We start from the raw sequence: 9438 nt of genomic DNA on the forward strand, positions 1-9438 counted from the left end.
GATCACTTTCCTCCCTACAGATACATCAGAAATACATCTACACGTGGAACAACTCCTACAGAACACCTACTGAACGCTGGCAGAAGACCTCAGACCTCCCAAAAGGCAAGAAACTCCCCACGTACCTGGGTAGGGCAAAAGAAAAAAGAGAGACCAAAGAATAGGGACGGGGACTTCCCTGGTGGCGCGGTGTTGAGAGTCCGCCTGCCGATGCAGGGGACACGGGTTCGTGCCCCGGTCCGGGAAGATCCCACATGCCGCGGAGCAGCTGGGCCCGTGAGCCATGGCCGCTGAGCCTGCGCGTCCGGAGCCTGTGCTCCGCGACGCGAGAGGCCACAACAGTGAGGGGCTCGCGTACCGCAAAAAAAAAAAAAAAAAAAAAAAAAAAAAAATCGGGACGGGACCTGCACCAGTGGGAGGGAGCCGTGAAGAAGGAAATGTTTCCACACACTAGGAAGACCCTTCGCGGGCGGAGACTGCGGGCGGTGGAGAGGGGGAGCTTCAGAGCCACGGAGGAGAGCACAACAACAGGGGTGCGGAGGGCAAAGCAGAGAGATTTCCGCACAGAGGATTGGTACCGACCGGCACTCACCAGCCCGAGGGGCTTGTCTGCTCACCCGCCGGGGCAGGCGGGGCTGGGAGCTGAGGCTCCGGCTTCGAAGGTCGGATCCCAGGGAGAGGACTGGGGTTGGCAGTCACACATGAAAGGATGCTCAACATCACTAATGATGAGAGAAATGCAAATCAAAACTACAATGAGGTATCACCTCACACCAGTCAGAATGGCCATCATCAAAAAATCTACAAACAACAAATGCTGGAGAGGGTGTGGAAAAAAGGGAACCAACCCTCTTGCACTGTTGGTGGGAATGTAAATTGATACAGCCACTATGGAGAACAGTAGGGAGGTTCCTTAAAAAACTAAAAGTAGAACTACTATATGACCCAGCAATTCCACTACTGGGCATATACCCTGAGAAAACCATAATTCAAAAAAAGTCATGTACCACAATGTTCATTGCAGCTCTATTTACAATAGCCAGGACATGGAAGCAACCTAAGTGTCCATCAACAGAGGAATGGATAAAGAAGATATGGCACATACATACAATGGAATATTACTCAGCCATAAAAAGAAACGAAATTCAGTTATTTGTAATGAGGTGGATGGACCTAGAGTCTTTCATACAGAGTGAAGTAAGTCAGAAAAAGAAAAAGAAATGCCATATGCTAACACACATATATGGAATCTAAAAAGAAAAAAAAAAGTTCTGAAGAACCTAGGGGCAGGACAGGACGAAGTGAGAGAGTGGCATGGACATGTATACACTACCAAATATAAAATAGATAGCTAGTGGGAAGCAGCCCCATAGCACAGGGAGATCAGCTCAGTGCTTTGTGATCACCCAGAGGGGTGGGATAGGGAGGGTGGGAGGGAGACGCAAGAGGGAGGAGATATGGGGATATATGTATATGTATAGCTGATTTACTTCATTATAAAGCAGAAACTAACACACCATTGTAAAGCTATTATACTCCAATAAAGATGTTATTTTAAAAAAGTGAAAGTAGGCAAACCCCTCTGTAAATTAAAAAATGCTATCTGCAAAAAAAAAGGAAAAAAAAAAAAAAGAACCAAATAGAAATTCTGGAGTGGAAGAACTAAAAAAAGTGAGATGAAGAATGCATTAGAAAACACTGAAAATAGAGCAGACCATATGGAAGAGAGAATTATCAAGCTCAAAGATAAAAATCTAGAAATAATTCAGGTAGAAGAGGAGAGAGAACTAAGAACTAAAAATAAATTAAGAAATTCTACAAGAACTATCTGACTTCACTGGAAAAGGCAACATAGGGATAATAGTTATCCCAGGAGGAGAAGAGATGAAGAAGAGGACAGAAAGTTTATTTAAAGAAATAATAGCTGAGATCTTCCAAAACTTGGAGAAGAAGCTGGATGCACAAGTCATGATGCTAAGAGTACACCTAAGTACCTCAATGCAAAAACACATTCTCCAAGATACATTAAACTATCAAAATTCAATGACAAAATATTTTTAAGGCAACCAGGGGAAAAAAGACAGTAACCCCCAAAGGAACCCCCATTAGTCTATCAACAAAATTTTTAGCAGAAACTCTATAGGCCAGGAGAGAGTGGAATGACATATTCAAAATATCAAAAGGTAAAAAATGTCAGCCCAGAGTACTCTATCCAGCAAAGTTATGCTTCAGATATGAAGGAGAAATAAAGGTTTTCCCAGAGAAACAAAAGCTGAGGGAGTTCCTCACCACTAGACCTGTCTAACAAGAAATGTAGAAAGGAACGCTTCTTCCAGAAAAAAAAAAGGGCAAAGTACAGAAAACTTTGAGTAAGGTGATAAATAGAATCAAAAACTTGCTACTCTGTATCAGAATAGGTTGTTAAACATTTAATTATAGCATAAAGGTTAAAGAGAAAAGGGCAGTATAAATTAACATTAGCTACTCCTATTTGGGAGCAAACTCACAACATAAAAAGAGGTTATTTGAGACAATAAAAACATAAAAGAGGAATAGGAAAAGCATGGAAGCCATGTAGGCAAATGAAGATAAGAAACTATCAGGAGAAAAAGGACTATTTTACCTACGACACATTTTTTTTTATGTGAGCAATTATTTGATTTATTAAAAGATGCAACAAATTTTAAAATGACACAAAATATAATTTTCAAAACAACATTAAAAAGTGAGTGTAGGTCTTCCCTGGTGGCACAGCAGTTGAGAGTCCACCTGCCAATGCAGGGGACACGGGTTCGTGCCCCGGTCCGGGAAGATCCCACATGCCGTGGAGCGGCTGGGCCCGTGAGCCATGGCCGCTGAGCCTGCGCGTCTGGAGCCTGTGCTCCGCAACGGGCGAGGCCACAACAGTGAGAGGCCGGCGTAACGAAAAAAAAAAAAAGTGAGTGTATTTAACCATACTCAGTTCATTACAGAGCATATGTGTGAGTGGAATAATAATTCATGCTATAGCATGTTTAATGAACTGGCAAAAGATAAAGTTGGTCGAAGGAAGGCAGAGGAAATTTGTCTTTTAAGAATTAGAACTGAGGCCTTCCCTGGTGGCGCAGTGGTTGAGAGTCCGCCTGCCGATGCAGGGGACACGGGTTCGTGCCCCGGTCTGGGAAGATCCCACATGCCGCAGAGCAGCTGGGCCCGTGAGCCATGGCCGCTAAGCCTGCATGTCCAGAGCCTGTGCTCCGCAACGGGAGAGGCCACAGCAGTGAGAGGCCTGTGTACCGCAAAAAACAAAAACAACAACAACAACAAAAAGAATTAGAACCAAGTGGCCCCATAATCATCTGGCAGCCACTCAGTGTTGTACCTATGGCTAGAAATGTACATGATAGGAACTCCAGGGATCTTCCAGATTCTTTGTTTAAGGTCCTGGTCAACTGTGGCCACAATGTAACACTTGTGCTGAGTTACTCTCTGTACTAAGCAGTCAACCGCATAGGTTCCTTTGTGTGTGCATGGTAATCGTTCAAATCTTGGATCCTTGGCAATCCTTAGAGCCACTCAACACTTCTGCCCCAATTTCTCAATTTCAGCCATTACGCAGTCAGTTATACAAGGGATACACTTGGCATACAGCCAGTCCATCATTGACTGCACTAAGTCCAGTTTGGCTTTAATGGAAAAGTTGATAAAGTTGGTATCGACCAGATGTGGTAAGGTGGGCCCAGCTGTGTGTTATATTGGAAAAATAAGCAGGAAGGGTGTTGGGGGACTTCTCTTTCCTTGAGTGCACTGGGATCTTTCTTTTCTTTCTTTTTCGGTTTTAATCTACCCTTTTCTTTAAGCTTCTGATCTCTGAGACTAAGCATTCGCTTCATGGTTGCATACTTCCGTATTTTCTTTTGCGTCCCCGTGTTCACGCCGCACTGTTGTTTCTCTACCTATGACACATTTTATACAAACCTCACGGTAACCACAAAACATAAATCTAGAGCAGAGACACAAAATATAAAAAAAGAGGAAACTGAGAAAAACATCATAGAAACTGCCAGACTAAAATGGCAGACATAAACACAAGGAAAAAGAAACAATGGAGATATAAAAGAACTGGAAAACAAAAGACAAAAGAGCAGTACTAAGTCCTCATTTATCAGTAATCCCCCTAAATGTAAATGGGTTGAATTCACCAGTCAAAAGAAATAGAGTGGATGGATTAAAAACAAGACCCAACTCTATGCTATATCTCGGCGACTCATCCAGCTCTAAAGACAAACTGAAGCTCCAAGTGAAGGGGGGGAAGATGATACTCCACACAAATGACAGCCAAAAGAAAGTGGGTATAGCCACACCCATCCAACAAAATAAACTTCAATCAAAAAAGGTAACAAGAGACAAAGATGGACATTATAGAGTGATAAAGAGGACAATTCATCAAGAAGATATAACAGTTATTAATATATTTGGAGCTAATATAACAGCACCAAAATATTTAAAGCAATTATTAACAGACCCAAAGGGAGAAATTGACAGCAACACAACTACTGTTAGAACTTTTAACACCCCACTTATATCAATGGAGATTCCTCAAAAAATTAAGACTAGACGCACTAAATGATCCAGCTATTTCATTTCTGGGTATTTATAGAAACAATACAAAAACACTAATTGGAAAGATACATGCACCCCTACGTTCATTGCAACATTTTTACAATACTCAAGATATGGAAACAATCTAAGTGCCCATAAATGGATGAATGGATAAAGATGTGGCATATATACAGACAATGGAATACTACTACTCAGCCATAAAAAGATGAAATCTTGCTATTTGCAACAACATGGATGGACCTTGAGGGCATTAATATGCTAAGTAAAATAAGTCAAGTACCTGTATGATTTCACTCATACGTGGAATGTAAAAAAAGTAAACAAAATAAATGAACAAACCAAACAGAAAATACATAGATACAGAGAACAGATTAGTGGTTATCAGAGGGGAAGGGGGTGGGGGGAGGGTGAAATGGGTAAAGGGAGTCAACCACAGGGTAATGAGTGGAAAACAAACTTATAGTGATGGATATGCTGCAGTGTATATAGAAGTCAAAATATAATGTTGTATACAAGAAACATACAATGTTACAAACCAATGTTACCTTAATAAAACCAAACAGTGGTTCTCAACCCTTGCAAAATATTAAATTCACGAGGGGAGATTTTAAAAGGAGAAACAGATTACCTGAATCAGAATTGCTGAATTTTAAAAAAATCTCCCCAGGTGGTTCTCATAATCAGACATGGTTCAGAATCACTGGTCTAGAGTTTAGAATACCTGCTCCAGGTTTCCCTGGAGGTGGTAGTGTGAGCCCTTTCTCTCCCATAGCTGCCATGGGCATTAGCTTACAGATGGGAGGGAGCTTGGTGCTAACCAAACGCTCACAAGTCAAATCAGTGAGAGATGCAGGATCCAGGTGGAATCCCTGACTGACCGTCTTAAACACCAGCTGAACTTCCAAAGCACTGTCACTTCTCTACATCAACTGGGAGGAGGGTAGCAGATAAGGACAAGATTTCCCCTGATGAGAAACTATGCCTGCTATATAACTAACAGAGTCATGGTCACATCAGAACTAATACTTCTTAGGAAACATTTTCTATTCAGCTTCCTTGAGATAGTACAAAACTCTAAGGATTCAGATTTTTCCTCCCCAAGTCTTTCCAAATACAATTATACTATCTAAATATTCCAATCCCTTCAAATACCATCCCACACCAGTCACTGGTAGGTAAATCATATCTGGAGAAATCTTGATGCACTGTTTCAGACTGTAAAAAATTTCCTCTGGACAAATGAATCCTAAATTTTTCTCATCTCCTTCACCCTCATAAACAATAGCCATTCTTTAAATCTAACAGTGAGAACCACTGTCTCCACCAGAAATCCTAGGGTGTATTAACATCAAGGTATATTGGTCAGATTTTGTCCATTGGTTTAGTATATGACCATCAATATCTATTTTTAACCTTTCTAGATTTCTGAAGACTCATTTGGACTCCAAAACTCAGTTCTGTAATGGTTACAAGGTCTTTAACATGGTCTGATGGCTTTTTAACTATTTTCCTTAAATGGTAATGTGTCTTATAATAATTATGTTCTATTTTGTACCCCTTTGCAACAACCCAATCTCACTCTTAGAGAATATTGCATTCCTATCAGGTAGCTTTCCTATTCTCTCCTTCTACTGCATGCATTCTAAGGAGTCACTGAAGTCAAAATTGTCTGAACTCAGGTTTCAGGCTCCTCTCATTTAGAAACACTAGCTGGGACATGTCGGAAATTACTTCTTTGGGTCTTCTGACATCTGTCAGTCTCAAAAATCATGTGGGTAGCTATGGCCATATTCTGTTATTAGAACATATTATCACAATAATAATCACTTTTTAATATTAAAAAGTTTAGACCAATCTAAGTTAAAATTTCACTAAAAATTCTAATTCAAAGCCTTTCCTGCCTTATGATTGTACACTCTTCCCTCTTCTGCTTCAGATTCCTCTAAGATCAGATTGTGGAGATATGGGATTAAAAGAAAGCAGCAATAATCTTTCGCGTAACTCATTCTGCTTCAGTCCCTTGTCTTTGATATCCTGCATGGCCACAAGTACAAATTCTCTAGAGGACCTATAGGGAGTGTCCTCGCTGTAGAGTTGTCTGGTGTGGGTCACGTGCTTTCTAGATGATTTTTTCCAATGACTGCACAGATCCAACTTGCTCCTGGGTTCTTCTTACCTAGATGATAGCCTCTGGATTGGGGACTGGTAAATGGCTCAAACCTAATGTCCCTTGACTGATGGCAAACTTGCACGTCCTTGCCAGGCTAATAAAGGCTACACTGCTGTCGCTTCTTTCAATATCTTTGCCAACATGGACTAATTTAGCAAGCTTTTCATCTTTTGGGTAAGAAACAGCTTAGGTCATTACACTCACATATGCATTTGAACTTCCAGGGACACGTGCCTGGTCTCCTAAGAACTCTTTTACTGCACTCTGTCCTGTAGACTGACATTCTCTTCTTTTGCTGATCACATAATAAAAAATTCTGTCATGCGATTCTTGTCCTTATTCGGTCTTTACTCCAAGAACTTCCTTTGAGAAAGCAATTGATTGGGTCAGATATTAAACCCCAGTTCTATCTGCTGTGGCCAAGGATATGGGGTTATGGGGGCCTTGCCTGTTTAGAAGTTTCTCTGGGAGCAGACTCTCTAATCACAGGGCTTGAGCAGATTTATTAAGGGTGAGTGGGGTACAGAGGAAAGAAATAATTTCATGTCCACTACTTCTCCAAAGTATAATTCTCTAAGGTATAAATATCAAGGATAGGAGAGAAGAACTCAGAAATCGGGATACCTAGAAGAGAGTAGATCTTTAATAATTATACTTTGGTTTTTGTAAATGCCTTACTGGCCTCACTCACTCTCATCTGACAAGATGAGTAAAATTAGTGGAAGCACCCTGATTAGAGTTTTTAAAGACACAGGAAAGAAAATGGAAAAATGGAAGTTTCTTACAGTAGTTAACATTTGCATAGCCAGTGACAAAACTTGGCCTGCTACTAAGTGAAAGATTTTATTTCAGATTTTAAAGATCAGTGTGAAACAGACAAGTAAACCATGATATTTTGTGGCAGTTTTCATGTTGTCTTATAATTACAACTCGAGTCTCAAAGCTACAGTAAATAGATACATATCATCTCCACAATTTAAAGATCAACACTAGATTTACTCCTGCCTAACTCAGTGAAAGCTGGCAAAACGAGTCTTCTCCCAGTCTTTATAGATAAAGCACTAGACTGGTTTCTCATCGAGTCTGAATGCTCTTCCTCTGGGGTCCATGAAATAACTCTACACCCTTTCAATAAGTTTCTCAATTTTGCCTAAGACACTGTATATGAATTTCTGTTACTTGCAACCAAATGACCCCAGACTAAAATATGAAGTACTGTGGTCTTAAGTAGCTCGTCAGACAACCACACCATTTTCCTTTTCTAGTCAATACCTAATGGAAGTAACTAGGGAACACCTGGGGTAACGAGACCAACCTCTGCAAGTTATGGAAGGGCTTCTTAAGGTCAAAATGTGTGTGGGGGGGGACTTCCCTGGTGGCGCAGTGGTTGGGGGTCCGCCTGCCGGTGCGGGGGGCTTGAGTTCGTGCCTGGGTCCGGGAGGATCCCACGTGCCGCGGAGCGGCTGGGCCCGTGAGCCGTGGCCACTGGGCCTGCGCGTCCGGAGCCTGTGCTCCGCAACGGGAGGGGCCGCGGCGGTGGGAGGCCCGTGTACCGCAAAAGATAATAATAATAATTAAAATGTGAGGAAAACAGAAGGTTCAGGTGATAACTCAGTCATCCTGACAGCAAATAAAAACTGTCAACTCAGCTACATAGGGGAGCAGGCACACTTGAAAGACGTGGGTAATATGAGGGGCATGTCTCACATTTGTTCCTGGCAAAGCCCATTAACAATTCCCAGGAGATAATAATAGAATATGGGTAATAAAATAAAGTCTAACCTTTTTTTTTTTCTTTTCCTTTGTGCCTCCTTTGGTTTCACTTGCTCATAGGGTGCTGCGCAGAGGCCTCGCCCCCCGGGACTTCATGCCAGAGTTCCTAGTGCGAAAGGGCTGCTTCTGACACTTCAGCTCCTCAGGCCGTCAACCCGCAGGCAGAAGCGCTGCACAGGACACTCAATTTAAGAGGGTGGCAGCGCCCCGTGTGCAGACACGCTGCGCCTGGCACTGCAATCTGGAGCGTGAGCTGCGCAGGCGCGCACCCGCCTGGCGCGAGCCCCACCCCTTCCGCCTGCTGACGAGATTCCCGTGAAGCAGACCCGCGCACAGCTGGGCCGGGAGAGCGTGGACTCTGCAGCTCCAGCTCGCGCCTCTCCGTTCTTTGATTAAAGAATAAAAGCTTTCCTTTGCTTCTGAGCCGAATTTACCTTCGTTCTATTGACGCAGAAGGACCCTTGTTGGGGACGACTCGGAAGGGTTGGTAACAATTCCTATCATGTATTATTGCTATTATATACCTTATAGCCCCTATGTCATTTTACACGTATTATCTTCCTTATGAGACTATGAAGCTCTGAGGACCTAAGTTCCTAATTCATCTTCATATTTTCCCATCAACCAGCATGGGGTCTGTTATTTAGTATATAGTATGTGCTTAATAGGTATTTGTCAAGAGTGAAAATGATGGGGAACTGGGATTAGTCTCATTGGAACTAATGGATAGATATCCCTATCTCAGGGATAGCTTATTTGATGAAAACAAAGGGAATATACCTTAAAAGAAGAGACACTCTGAGATGTTACCTTATAGGTAGAGTAGTGGTTCTCAAGCAGGACTAGTTTGTCCCCCAGGGGATGTTTGGTGATGCCTGGAGACATTTTTGTTT

General features: G+C 42.2%; 1 pseudogene; it reads right to left on the reverse strand.

The window, feature by feature from the left end:
* Nucleotides 1-3312: 3312 nt before the first annotated feature.
* Nucleotides 3313-3907, reverse strand: LOC101330054 (rRNA-processing protein FCF1 homolog pseudogene; annotated as a pseudogene).
* Nucleotides 3908-9438: the final 5531 nt, after the last annotated feature.

This window comes from Tursiops truncatus, chromosome 4, assembly GCF_011762595.2.
Source record: "Tursiops truncatus isolate mTurTru1 chromosome 4, mTurTru1.mat.Y, whole genome shotgun sequence".
NCBI classification, from domain to species: domain Eukaryota; kingdom Metazoa; phylum Chordata; class Mammalia; order Artiodactyla; family Delphinidae; genus Tursiops; species Tursiops truncatus.